Here is a 14,115-nt window from a genome sequence, read left to right as displayed (position 1 = left end):
GGCAGGATTCCCATAAAAATATGAAGATAAGGGGCAGCTAGGTAGCTCAGTGGATTGAGAGCCAGGCCTAGAAATGGGAGGTCCTAGGTTCAAATCTCGCCTCAGACACTTCCCAGTTGTGTGACCCTGGGCAAGTCACTTAACCTCCATTCCCTAGCCTTTACCACTCTTTCTGCCTTGGAACCAATATACGGTATTGCTATGGAAGTTAAGGATAAAAAAAAAAAAGACGAAGTTACATGATCCCTCTCTGATGATCTCCTGGCCCAGACAAGGGACTCCAACTTGCTTCAATTATAGAAACTAAACTTTAATCAATGTGTAGTGATTATGGAGCTAACGAGAAATGTCTATCTTGTAGGGAGGGTCTGTGAAGTGAGCCTTTAGATTGTGAGTTCCTTTGGATCAGGGTATTTTAACTTTCTCCGTATCCTCAATGCTTAGAAGTGCCTGGCACATAATAGGTGCCTAACAAATCCTGCTTGATTTGACTCCACTTCAGAACTTCTCAGAAAATCTCTTCTTTACTAGGTTGGGCATCCTGAACACAAAGGAAAAAATCTAAAATTAAATGGAAGTAGTTTGGGTAAGTGGAAAGAATATTGAACCTAGGCTCATATCCCTGCTTGATTTTTGCTCCTTGTCTGTCTTCACTTCTCTGGGCCACAGGTTACCCATCTGTAAATTGGGGAAATTAAATTAGATGGACTCCAAAATACTTTCTAGAGATAGATTTAAGATTCCATTAAATCAGCTGGCCCAGACTAAAAAAGTACAGTATTAACATAATTAACAGAAGAGAGGGGAGCCTAGAAATCACTAAAACACCTTTCAAGCTGACTATCTATGCCATTTGTCAGTGTCCTTTCCTCTCCTCTCCCTTCTTTCTTTTGGCCATATCTTGTCACCAATGCCTTAGGTCTAGGACAGAAGGGAGAGAAGTACTTGATAATTAACAAGCACTTATTAAATCTATTACCAGATTTTTCTGCTAATTACTGGGGATATAAAGAAAGGCAAAAGATGGTCCCTGTCATCAAGTAATTTACATTTATCTAAAAATGCTTATATAATAGAGTGAAGGGACTTGTAGAGGATGATGAGTACTAGAAGTTAGCGTGGAGATGGAGTGACTAGGAGAGACTTCCTGCAGAAAGTGCTATGGGAGCTGAGCCGTGAAGAAAGCCAGGGACTCAATGAGGTCGTGTTATGAAGGGAGAGCAAGCTGGTGCAAAGACAATCATCCCTTTTTATTGCTTGTTAACACATCTGGTAAACCATTTAGTAGGGGAGGGAGTGAACACTATTGACCAAGAGCCATTTCTTAGTTATTTGTAGATTTCAAATATCCATGTTCAAAAGCATCATGGTGTGTGGAAATAATAAAGAAAGGGAAGAAAGGAATGAAGTGGACAAAGACAGAGAGAAAGAGACAGAGACAGAAAGAGATAAGTAGTTACTGTGTACTAGGAAAACATATACAAGCAAACAAACTAGTTCCTGCCCTGAAAGAGTTTAAATTTTAGTAGAAAAATAACATATAAGAGGAAGTTCTAAGACAGAGCAGAGGGTATCAGCAATTGACTGATAAATTGAACTTAGAGGGAAGCGAGCATAACTGAGACCTCTCATGAAATGGTGATCTAAGCTAAAGAATCACCAATCAGGAGACTATGTCTTGGGGAGGAAGCAAATCCCTGGCAGAAAGGCTGATGGTGGAGAAATGGAGAATGTCATAGATTCAGTGAATACATAAAGGAAGAATCAGAGTTATGCCCCCTACTAATTGTATGACCATTAGTAAGTCACTTAGCTCTTCTGAGCTTTCATTCTTATGCCATGGTACCAAAAAATCATGATGAACTTAGATCCAGAGCTCTTCCACTTACTACTGGTTGTGACCTTGGGCAAGTTACTTCCCTCTTAGGCCTCAGGTTCCTCACCTTGAAATGAACGCAGAGTCCTCACAAACAATTCTGGTCAGTGCTACTGAATCTTAATTTTAATCAGTGTATTAACTCAAAACAAGAGAGAGAAATTAATTCAAAGGCAGAAGAGTGTTTGATGCATATATTACTAGCTCTCTCTGTGTGTCTTAGTCTCTCTCTGGCACCTGTTTGAGAAGGAAAGAATAAGGATTCAGGGCCTCTCATCGACTCAAAATTGGCCATCAGGTAATGAATCAAAATAACTGATCAAAACAGAGTGGCATTGTGGATAGAGCTCTGGATTCTGGGTTCAAATCTTGCCTCAGATACTTACTAGCTCTATAACACTGGGCAAATAATTTAATCCGTCTCAAATCTCTCATCTACAAAAGAATAAGGGGTTTGGATTGAATTGCTTTTAAGGTCCCTCCAAGTTCTGGATCTATGATCCTATGATTTCTTGGCATAAATGAGGTGGCTATCTACATTGGTGAAGAGATACACTGGTAAAATCATGTATTCTTAAATGCTAGGTTCTCTCTCCAGCTCAGAAGTTGGGTAAGGGCTTATAATATTAAGCTTCTTAAGAATTGAGATTATTCAAAACAACTCTGAGGTATCACCTCACACCTAGCAGATTAGCTAACATGACAGCTATGGAAAGTAATGAATGCTGGAGGGGATGTGGCAAAGTTGGGACACTAATTCATTGCTGGTGGAGTTGTGAATTGATCCAACCATTCTAGAGGGCAATTTGGAACTATGCCCAAAGGGCGATAAAAGACTGTCTACCCTTTGATCCAGCCATAGCACTGCTGGGTCTGTACCCCAAAGAGATAATGGACAAAAAGACTTGTACAAAAATATTCATAGCTGCACTCTTTGTGGTGGCCAAAAACTGGAAAACGAGGGGATGCTCATCAATTGGGGAATGGCTGAACAAACTGTGGTATCTGTTGGTGATGGAATATTATTGTGCAAAAAGGAATAATAAAGTGGAGGAATTCCATGGAGACTGGAACAACCTCCAGGAAGTGATGCAGAGCAAGAGGAGCAGAACCAGGAGAACATTGTACACAGAGACAAACACACTGTGGTATAATCGAACGTAATGGACTTCTCCATTAGTGGCGGTGTAATGTCCCTGAACAATCTGCAGGAATCTAGGAGAAAAAACACTATCCATAAGCAGAGGACAAACTGTGGGAGTAGAAACACCGAGGAAAAGCAACTGCCTGACTACAGCGGTTGAGGGGACATGACAGAGGAGAGACTCTAAACGAACACTCTAATGCAAATATTAACAACATGGCAATGGGTTCGAATCAAGAACACATGTGATATCCAGTGGAATCATGCGTCGGCTATGGGGGGTGGGGGAGAAGGAAAAGAAAATGATCTTTGTCTTTAATGAATAATGCATGGAAATGATCAAATAAAATACTATAAAATTAAAAAAAAAGAATTGAGATTATTTTACTCCTTAGATTTGTATTCTCAGCAACTAACACAATGACTGACACAATCTTGCTGATGGGTTGATTTAGAAATTGAAAAGGAAGCAGCTAGAAGATAGAAAACCAGGCCTAGAAATGAAGGTTCTGGATTTAAATATGGTCTTTGATCCTTCCTAGATGTGTGGCCTTGGGCAAATCACTTAACTCCCATTGCCTAGCCCTTACCACTCTTCTGCCTTGGAACAAATGATTGACTGTAAGATGGAAGGTAAGGGTTTTTTAAAAATAATAAAATGAAATGAAATAAAAAATAAAAGTTGGTTAAATTGAATAAATACCAGAATGAGAACAATGGAGAATTCTCCAAGTAGTGTAATTTGATGGTGTCTGAGGTTTGGTTTTCACCATTTTTAAAAGGTTTGAAAAAACCATAAGACATAATCCTCTTCCTGAAGTGTTAACTTCCTCAATAAAGGCTAAATTCTTTTGAGATCTGGAAGCTTCACCAGTACTCTCTACATGAGAAGAGGGAAGAAAAATAATTTTTAAAGTATATAGTTTTCCTGGAACTTTGGAGACAATGGGCTGACCTTAGATGGTCTCCTCCTGGGGGCTTCTGGGAAAATCTTTCAGCTGCCATTTTAGTTCCTTGCAGATGATATCCTGTGTCTTTTTTTTTTTAATGGTTTCAATGAGTAAAATCAAATATATCTCCTTTATGACCATGCCAGGTCCTGCATTTTGCTAAAGTACTAAAGATTTTCTTGGGTCTTAAAACAAGTGTCAGGGGTTTTAATTCCTATTAAAAAAAAAAAAAGAACTGGATGTTCCGAGAGCAGACCACATGGTCACTACTTTAAAGTTCTGGTTTACAGCAAATGGCTGTAACTTTCTAGTAATGCTGAAATGATTTTTCTCCTTTTTGTTGGTAGAAGAGCAGGGTTTCCAACTATTTTCTCCAGATTCATTTGGGAATGATTAAGCTAATGTTACATCTTTTCAGCATTATGAAAAAAAAAAGATGACTTCCAATCAGTGAGATTTCAGCAGATCACTGAGGAAATAAAAGTACTTTAGTCCTCTTCTCCTGTGGTATGCAGAGGGGGGGCGGGGCTGGTCCTAGGGCACTTCAGGACATCCTGGGCTCTGTCTGAGTTCAGCATCCAAGGGGATGGGGAGTCTGTGCCCTTTGGAGCTCCCCAGTGGGGGGCCAGGACTAGAGCAGACTTCTTAGCTATCATAGGGGATTGCTAGCGTGCCCATGACAACCTTGGAATTCTCAGAAGGATTGCCACCAATTTGATTTGCAGAAAGAGCTAAGATGTGCTTCATTGCATTATGTAAATATACAAGCCCAATGAAGAGGACTAGACCGTTCTGCCTGGGAACAGGTCAAGGGAGGAATCTGCAACAGGATGGCTAGCCAACAGCTGAATGGGTGCTGTGAGGACATTGCGATATCGGGGGGTGGACTCCTGCATGGAGTTGGACCATTCTGTGCTGACACTGAAGTCTCCGGGATATTTTATGTCCGGAAAGACAGCCAGAAAGTTAATGCTAAGCCTGTTAAGTTAATGCTAAGCCGGATTCATCCATCAAGGAAAAAGACAATGGCTTAACTAAGGTAGGGGTTGTGAGAAGCAAAACAGGAGAGAAACAAAGACCTCGACCATCACAGGAGAGAGCAGTTCCTAGCACTCATGCATCAGCCTTTCCCTCTGCTCCAAGGGGGCTTGTCCAGAACTGCTAGCCAACCATTACAGACACATCTAATGACTTTAGCAAGCCAGCACCATCTTAATGTAACAATATATGTTCTCCCCAAATCTCCCAAGAAGAGCTACTTCTTATTCCTATGAAGTGAACGATTCCTAAGGCACTGGATTCCACAAGCCTTTCGTTTCCTAGATGGCCACACATAGCCATTATACACTGAAGTCGATGTCCAGGTTTCGGTTTTCTTTTTTTTTTCATCATCAAACTCTTCTAGTCTCCTAGTGCCTATAAAGTGGTTAATGGGGCTAAAATAGGGAACCATGGCTCAACAAGCAAGAAAACACATGGTCCAAATGTCAAACAGACCAATAAGTAGGTCAGCTGTATGATAGGCTGCTGTTTCCTATTCAGTACAGAAGAACATAAGCCCTTGGAGGTAGGAGCCACATTTTTTCTTGTCTTCATATTACCCAGTCCACAATATCTAGCACATTCTAAGACCCTAATCAGTGTTTGTTTTGATTGAATTGAATCTGGCCTCAAATCATCCCTAGTCTTTCCTTAGGTTTCTTTGCCAATTGTTTATAAAAGGCAGAGAGGGTAGAAGGCAGCAGGCGAGCCAGCCACAAATATGGTAGAGAGAAGAGGGATAAAGGTAACTGTGTAGGTGTGAACAATTAGCCCATACCTTTAACCCTAAAAATCCTGGGGCTTATTTTATAATGCCTTTTTAATGACTTAGAGACACTGAGATGTAAAATAATAATGATACTAATAACAGAAAAAAATTTTCTATAACTTTTTATGGTTTATAACTGGGTGGCTAGGTGCTGAAGTGGATAGAGTCTGGAGACAGGAAGAACTGAGTTCAAATATGACCTCAGACATTTCCTAGCTGTGTGATCTTGGACAAGTCACTTCACCCTGTTTGCCTCACTTACCTTATCTATGAGCTAGAGAAGGAGATGGCAAACCATTCCAATATCTTTGCCAAGAAAATCCCAAATAGGATCATGAAGTCAGACATAATTGATTTACATAGCACTTATATATATGCCCCATAACATTTGAATTTTCCTTAATAGCTTAATATCCATAATTGTAAAAACCTTTTTTTAAAGTTTTTACTTTCTGTCTTATTCACAACTCTTAAGTAAGAAGGGCAAGATCTAGGCAAATAAGGTTAAGTGATTTGCCCAGTGTCACACAGTTAGAAAGTGTCTGAGGCCACATTTGAACCCAGATCTTTCTGACTCCAGACCTAGCACTGTGCCCACTATAACACTTAGCTACCTTTAGAAACTATTTTAAATAGAGTTCATATTGGATCTCTGGAATGTCTAAGAACCTGAATTCAAATCCTGGGACCTTTCCCTTTTTCCTTTGTCATTCTAGGCAATTTATTACACTGCTCTGAGCTGCTGAATCATTTCATTCAGCACTAGTATCCTGTATACTTCTAACTTAGAAAGGCACATTCTGTGGATGATCAAAACTCTGCCTACTGTGGTCCTTTCTTGGGTCTGATCCCTATTCAGTACTTTTGGACTTCAAGAGCTTCCCACTCATTCTAGATTTGGTTTCTGAGATTTGGTGAACAAATCCACTTCACTTTTTCCCCTATTCCACTGAGAGTTGAAATTTCAGTTGCATCTCAGCTCAGCCTTTGTTTTCTCAGCTTCTCATCTCCATGAACATCTTAGGTCCCTTTCCCTGGACTGTCTTTTTGGCAGTTCCAAGAAAGAGAGGCAACATGGAAAAGGGAAAGACTGCTAGATTTGGAAGCTGGGGAACCCTACCTACTCACTGTGTGACTTTGATCTGGCCATTCAGTGCCTCTGGGTCTCAGATTCCTCATCAGTAAAAAAAGATGGTTAGACTGGATGGTCTCCAATAGCAAGGAGTGTAATCCATAGAGCTCTGGGACTGAAGAAAGGAAGTGCTGAATTCAAATCAAGTCTCAGAAACCAACTAGCCATGTTGTCTTGGGCGAGTCACTTAATCTCTACCTATTTCAGTTTCCTCATCTATAAAATGGAGAAAATAAGGAATAGTATAATATTTGTAAAAAGTGCCTTGCACATAGTAGACTATGTACTTAATTTCTCCCCCTTACCTTTCCTTCTGATGTCCCTTCAAGATTTAAGCGTATGGTTCTAGGATATCAAAATTACATAAAGTGGCAACTAGGTGACTCAATGGATAGAGAGCCAATTCTAGAGATGGGAGGTTCTGGGTTCAAATTTGGCCTTGGAAACTTCCTAGCTATATGACCTTGTGCAAGTCACTCAACACCCCCACCTCCATTGCCTAGTTCTTACTGCTCTTTTGCCTTGGAACCAATGCTTAGTATTGATTCTAAGATGGAAGGAAAGAAATTTTTTAAAGCTGCATACAGGATTTCTCCCAATTCTTATTACAAAGCTTTTGGAATACCCTGCACCCTGTTGTTTAGCCATTTCAGTCATGTCTCACTGTGTGACCTCTTTGGGGGTGCTCTTGGCAAAGACACTAGAATGGTTGGCCATTTCCTTCTCTAGCTGATTTTACAGATGAGGAAACTGAGGCAAGCAGGGTGAAATGACTTGCCCAGGTTCACACAGCTAGGAAGTGTCTAAGGCTAGATTTGAACTCAGGAAGATGAGTCTGCCAGACTCCAGACCTGACACTCTATCTATTGTACCACAGAGCTGCCCCTATACCTGATATTGGTCTGATTTTGAACTACACTCTCCCCCTCACATCTCCCCCAATCTGCCCTAAATGAAACCTGAATGCAGCCTGTTATTGGTAGGAATTTTATTTGGGGTCTGAATTTTATATGGGGAACTCTTGAAATAAAAATACCTTCCACCTACTACATCTTAGCAATTTTTTCAAAGTTTAGAGTCTCTGAGAGTTCCCTGGGTCGCTGAGATTAAGTGATTTGTCCAACAGTCCATAGCTAGTATGTTTCAGAAGTAGCATTTGCACCCAGATCTGCCTAATGCTGAATCTGTTAGCCTTCTATTTCCTAGATTATTCTGCCTCTCTGACCAAGTGCTGTAATATTTATTGGGAAATGAAATAGGATTGGAAAAATGGGGATAATGGGAGGTCTGTATGGGGTATGAAGGAGAGAGGGTAGAGAGGGTATATTGCTTGGAGAGGCAAGGGAGGGAGATGCCCCCTGCTGAGAGGAAACAGCAGGGGTCCAATAAGGACGGTTTGTCTTTGAATAACTGAAACTGAAGTTCAGCTCCCTCTATGACCAGAAAAGATAGTCCACTTATCTGACTGCGAATTCAAATAATATAAGGTTTAATAATCCAGTTGGAATTGGAGTTTTTCCTTAGCTTCAGAGTATAGGGCCAGGCCCTAGAGGCTGGTGAAGGGTTTGTCCCACTCCCGCCTACTCTCGTTGTTCTAATTCAGAATCTTAGCAATAGACAGAAAGCAAACAAGAACAATTCTAACCTTTAGAAGCCTGTGTCTTTGGGCTGAACCAAGAAGAGCATGCCACTCCTGACTGGGCTGAACAAGCTCCCCTCTCCTCCAACACCAGGACGCAAGTCCCACCGGGCAGGAAGGAAGTGCTAGTCACAAGACCCAACTGCCACTCCCAGTTGGGCCCTTCCCCCACAAACTGTCAGTCTTGTTTCCTTTCCACAGTGCCAGTAACAGTGCTGGTGAGCTCCATTAAATTGTAAACATCTTGGGGTCAAGGACTCCCTTTTGTATCTTTTTGCATCCCCAATGTTTAGCACAGGTCCTGACACACAGGAGGTGCTTGATCAATATTGAGTAACTGATTGACTGGCTGGTAGTAGGTGAACACCTTGTAGGAGGCAGAAAATAGAGAGCTGGCAGGAGACTTGGAGTCAGCTGCTCACTCTGACCTATATTGACTGTGTGACTCTGGGTAAGTCACTTTTATTTCTCAGTATCTCAACTCTTTTAAGCTATAAGTAGTAGGGGGGAAGGAATGCCAGTTTGTATTGGGAGAATGGGGTTCCTTATTTGGGAGTTCTCTTTGCTAATGAAGTCAAAGGTCTAGCCCCTCTCTCTCTTTCATGAAGCTGCCATTGTAAAGGGGTAGTCTATATCTAAGAGAGCTTAGAATTGGAATCTCAGAATTTCAAAATGAGAAAGGAGCTAACCAGTTCAACCTATATCTAAATGAGAATCCTGACAATAACAGATGTGACAAGTCTTCATCCAGCCTCTGCCTGAGGACTGCCAAGGAGGAAGAATTCACCATCAATTTGGAGCAGCTTTAATTGTTAGGAAGTTTTTCCTGGCATTAAGCCTAAATTGTCCTCTCTGCAATGACTTTTGTTTATTTGTTTGTTTGTTTGTTTTGGCCACAGTAACTCACAGAGATCTTTGGCTAAGTCAAGGCATAGAAGGATCGCAGCCTACACTGGTGAAAGAAGAGTCCATCTTGATAAAATTACAGGCACTTGAAACATTGAAGTAAATAGTACACTGTACATTTATGCTAATGGTTAAACTAATAAATCCTGTAAATTTGTATAACATAATCATTAATAAGAGAGGGTGAATTTTAAGACCCATTGCCTTAGTCCAACTGAATATCCCCAAGTATTCATTCAAAGCCAGTCTGTAAGAAACAGTCTTTCATTTCTCATTTTCCTCTGAAGGAACAAAGGATGGATGAGCCAGATGATAAAATTGGCCAATGACAAGACTGAAGTCACTGACTGAAGTCAGTGGTCCTCCAGAAAGCTTGGCCTCAGGGGAACTTTATAGGTTTAAGAGAGATTGCCAAACCATATACTACAGGCTACTACAAATACTAATTTATTTTAGTTTTAGTAGTGTGCTACTAAAACAAACAACTTTTTTTTGAAACCCTTATCTATTCTTTATTAGAATTGATACTAAGTATTGGTTCCAAGGCAGAAGAGCCGTAATGGCTAGGCAACCAGAATTAAGTGACTTGCCCAGGCTCATACAGCTACATATAAAATGTTTGAGGTCTGTTTTGAACCCAGGACCTCCCATCTCCAGCTCTGGTTCTTTATCTATTGAGCTAGCTCTCTCCACACCATAGAATGTCATGGAATTTTAGAGCTGAAAGGAACCAAATGAAAATCAAGTATATTTTACTTAATTAGTTAATATGAGATTGAAATTAACTTATTTCCTCATAAAACTCTGTATTGTTTTTCATATCACATCAGAGAGGGTAGAAAGGGTCTTTAGAAATCATCTAGGTTCAAGCCACTCATTTTACACATGAGGGAATTGATATCTAGGGAAGGAAAGGGAAGCAATTTGCCCAAGATCGCACAGATAATACATAGCAGACCCAGAGTCTAAAGATAGACTTTTTAAAACAGTAAGTATTCTTCCCTCTTGGAAAAGCCTCTAAGCCATGACCCTCCCCCCCCATTAGAATGGAAGTTCCTTGAGGGCAGGAGCTCTTTTGCTTTTTCTGTCTATCTCCAGGTCTTAGCACAGAGTCTGCTGACAGATTCTAATAAGACTCTAATAAATAATAAGAATAACTGACATTGATCTCAATGTTCTTTGTGAAAGGCAGTGTTACACAGTAGAGAAAAAGACACAGGATACCAGCTTTGTAGCCCTGGGCAAGTCACTTAACCATAAGTGCCCCCCAGAAGTCCTCTAAGACTATAAATCACAGAATAGGCATCCATCTGCATTGGTGAGGATAGATTCCTTGCTTAAGTTTCCTACCAAGCACCAATAAAACTACTGGTCCAGATCAAGCCACCCTCTGCTCCCACATATGCTTTCCAAAGCAAGCTAAAATATTGGGTAATCTGATCCTCACAATTGTTGTTTGTCCTTCATTCTCAAAGAGGGCCAGTGCCTTAAAAAGGGATATCTTAAATTGTAAATGAATTAGATTTAAGTGAAGCAGAGTTGCACAAAGTCATTAGCTTCACTCTCTTTCAGTCATTGAAGTCCAGTGGCAGGACAAAATTCAAGACAAGATGGTTGGGGATGTAGTAGATTTCTTTAGCATCTTTAGTGGCTGGCCAGGTTCTAAGCACTCTACATCATCTGCTTTGGCTGCCTTTATGGCTATCAGAATAAGGTGTCCTGATCCTCACCTTCTGTTGGTTCCAACTCTATCCTCATGATAACCCTCTGTGATAAATATTATTATACCCACTTCAGAGATGAGGAAATGGAGGTACAGAGAGTTTGACAGAATTTCCCAATGTTACCTAGCTCATAAGTCCAGGAACCAGAATATGAACACATGCCTCCCTGACTGCAATTTCAGCATTTTACTTGTCACATCATATTATTCAATATTCAATTATAATTCAATGCTTCCTCGGGATTATTAGTGTGACAAGGAAATCACTTTAAAAGACTGATATATATTGATTTAAGGTCGCCAAGGAATTTAGCTATGTAATTCCTAAATGAAAACTCAAGTCAGCCGTCAACCTTTTATAGAGTTTAATTACAAACAGGAGGAAGAAAGGAATTAGAGAGAGAGAGAGAGAGAGAGAGAGAGAGAGAGAGAGAGAGAGAGAGAGAGAGAAAGGGTAGAGAAGGGAATAGGGCTTAAATACCCCTTCTGTTTAGGCTGGACCAAAAGGCCCAAGCCCTTAGATAGCTGGGGCAAAGAAAGGAGATCAGTCCCTATTACTCACATGACCAAAATGGAGAAACAGTCTCAGGGGCCTCCACCTCCAGCTTCCTTCAGAGCAAGCTTCTCAGAGCACCTCTCCAACCACTCAGAGCCAAAACTCTCCAACCAACCCCTCAGTCCTCAGACCCCTCTATCTTTAAGGAAACCATCCAAGTTCCCTCCCCTCAGTTCTCACATCTACCAATCACTGTCCATCATTTTCCCTGTGCCAATGGTGGCTCTAGCTTAACCCAGGACCGCCCAGAGGTCTGTGGCTTTGCACATGTCTGTTGAAGGTCATATTCTCAAATAATTAAATCTTGATCTTTTGCTACAGCCCTTCCTAAATCCTGTTAGGACTGAGTAGGGTGGAGATTGCAATTTCCAAGAGCTGGTTCTGTCATTCCAAGTATCTCCATTGTATCAATTCTAAAATCAATCATGACTCAAAGAAATTCCTGTTCTATGCTTAAGCATAGGTCAAAGCCCTTTCCATTGTTCAGCAAAAGGTTTCTGTCCTAAAGTAATCTTAAGAAGGGAGGAGGAGGAACCTCCCATGCCAATGGGGTTCACATTCCAATAGAGTTCCCACTCTCAATAGAAAATTTTTCAAGTATGAAATTTCCCAATGGTGAAATTTCCAACATTTATAAGTCTAAGAAATTTTAAGATTTACATTAGGATGACAGAAAAGGGTGGAGAGTCCTTCTTGTCATGAGAGTACATCTCCATCTCATCTGAATAAGCATTTGAACCTTCCCACAGAGAAGGGAACTAAGAAGGTCCCCATTTGGCTATGTGCATATGAAGACTTATTAGGAAGAGATCTTAGAGATCATTTAATCCAACCTGCTCATTTTGCAGATAAGGAAACCAAAGCTCAGAAGAGTGACATTTAAGTTAGTATCAGAAGCAGATTTTGAACTCAGATCTTCCTGATTCCAGCCAGCATTCTGTTTGCTATGCCACACTGCCTCTGGTGAACAGAGAACGATCATCAAAGAAGCTCAAGAGCTATCCAAGTGTTTGGTTCCATCTCCAATAAATGTGTCTATTTTGTTCTTAGATCTACAGCAATCAGCTAATCCATCTCCTTCATTCTACACTCAAGGACCTTGAGACTCCATGTTCAATGACTTGTCCAAATTCACACTGATAATAGATAATCAAGACAGCAATCTTTCCATTGCACCCTGTAAGTAACTGCAGTTAACCCAGAACTCTTCCGGGGGCTTATTAGGTTGACAGAAAGGGGCTGAGGGTCCTTCTTGTCATGAGAGCACATCTCCAGCTCATCTGAATAAGCTTTTGAACCTTCCCACAGAGAGGGGAATTAAATGGACCCTATTTGGCAATGTGAATGAGAAATGACACCCCACTACCTGCAGAGTGTCTTGTTTACTTAAGTCCTAAGTAGCAGATCATGGGTAATAAATTCCCTAAATGATTCAAATCTGTAAGGGCTCTAGAAGGGGGAAATAGCCCTCCAGCAGACACTCCCATTTGGCAGCCCTGAACTTGGCCTACTGAGCAAAGAATACACTTAGCATCCAGGAAGCTCTACAGTCCCATGTCATAACTCCTTACTCTGCTGCTAATCAGAGCTCCATCCAAAACACACAATCCCAGGGTTCACATCCTTTCAATCTTCTCCACCCAGTCTTCACTAACTCAGAGACAACAAAGGAGAAAAAATAGGCAAGGGGAGGATTTGCAGGTAGAGCCCGGAGTCTTGTTAGCTCACTGTGAAGCTCCATGCAGATTGCTGTTCTGACAGCCTTGAGGGAAGGAGAGTCCAGACAGACATGCTGAAAGGGGCCAAGCCTGGTTTTACTGGGTGTGTTCCAACAGGCAGCACCACACCACCCATCTCTGTAACTGCTTATGTACCACACAGCAGTACTTGGCAGGTACCAAAAGAGATAGCGGATTGGCCTGGGACAGGCTGGGGCTGTGACTTGACTTAAAACTCAAGTACCTACCCAATGGGGGGAAATCTTTTGCATTCAAGGGATAAGGTTTTTGTTTTTTTTTTTTTAACGTGATAACAGCTATCAGGCAACTAAAAGAGTAAGATGTCTGCAGTTGCCGGATATCTCTGTCTCTTTCAGCTTCATGCAACTCAACAAAAAATCCATTCATAATAGCCCAGCCCTGGGCTAGGCACTGAGAAGAGTCCAGAGCTAAGAGACATTGAGCTGACAGTTTAGGTGGACGGCAACAATGTCCAAGGAGGCAGCAGAGATTTGAATGTATCTTCTAGACAGCTGCCAAAGTGATTTCTCACCTTCCTCCTCACAGACTAACTTAGCTGGCCTCCTAGTTGTTTTTCTTCACTCATAAAACTCTGTCTCTGTCTCTGTCTCTGTCTCTGTCTCTCTCTGTCTCTGTCTCT

General features: G+C 41.2%; 1 long non-coding RNA gene across 1 annotated transcript in view; it reads right to left on the bottom strand.

Annotated features, from left to right (window-relative positions):
- Window positions 1–8,655, bottom strand: part of LOC103097173 (uncharacterized) — a 62,695-nt gene extending 54,040 nt beyond the window's left edge. The window contains exon 1 of the long non-coding RNA XR_472545.3: window positions 8,558–8,655. This is a non-coding gene — a long non-coding RNA (uncharacterized LOC103097173). The remainder of the gene's footprint in view (window positions 1–8,557) is intronic.
- Between the last annotated feature and the right edge of the window lie 5,460 nt (window positions 8,656–14,115).

Source organism: Monodelphis domestica, chromosome 5 (assembly GCF_027887165.1).
Source record: "Monodelphis domestica isolate mMonDom1 chromosome 5, mMonDom1.pri, whole genome shotgun sequence".
In the NCBI taxonomy this organism is placed as follows: Eukaryota; Metazoa; Chordata; class Mammalia; order Didelphimorphia; family Didelphidae; genus Monodelphis; species Monodelphis domestica.
This window is presented reverse-complemented; position numbering and strand designations above follow the sequence as displayed.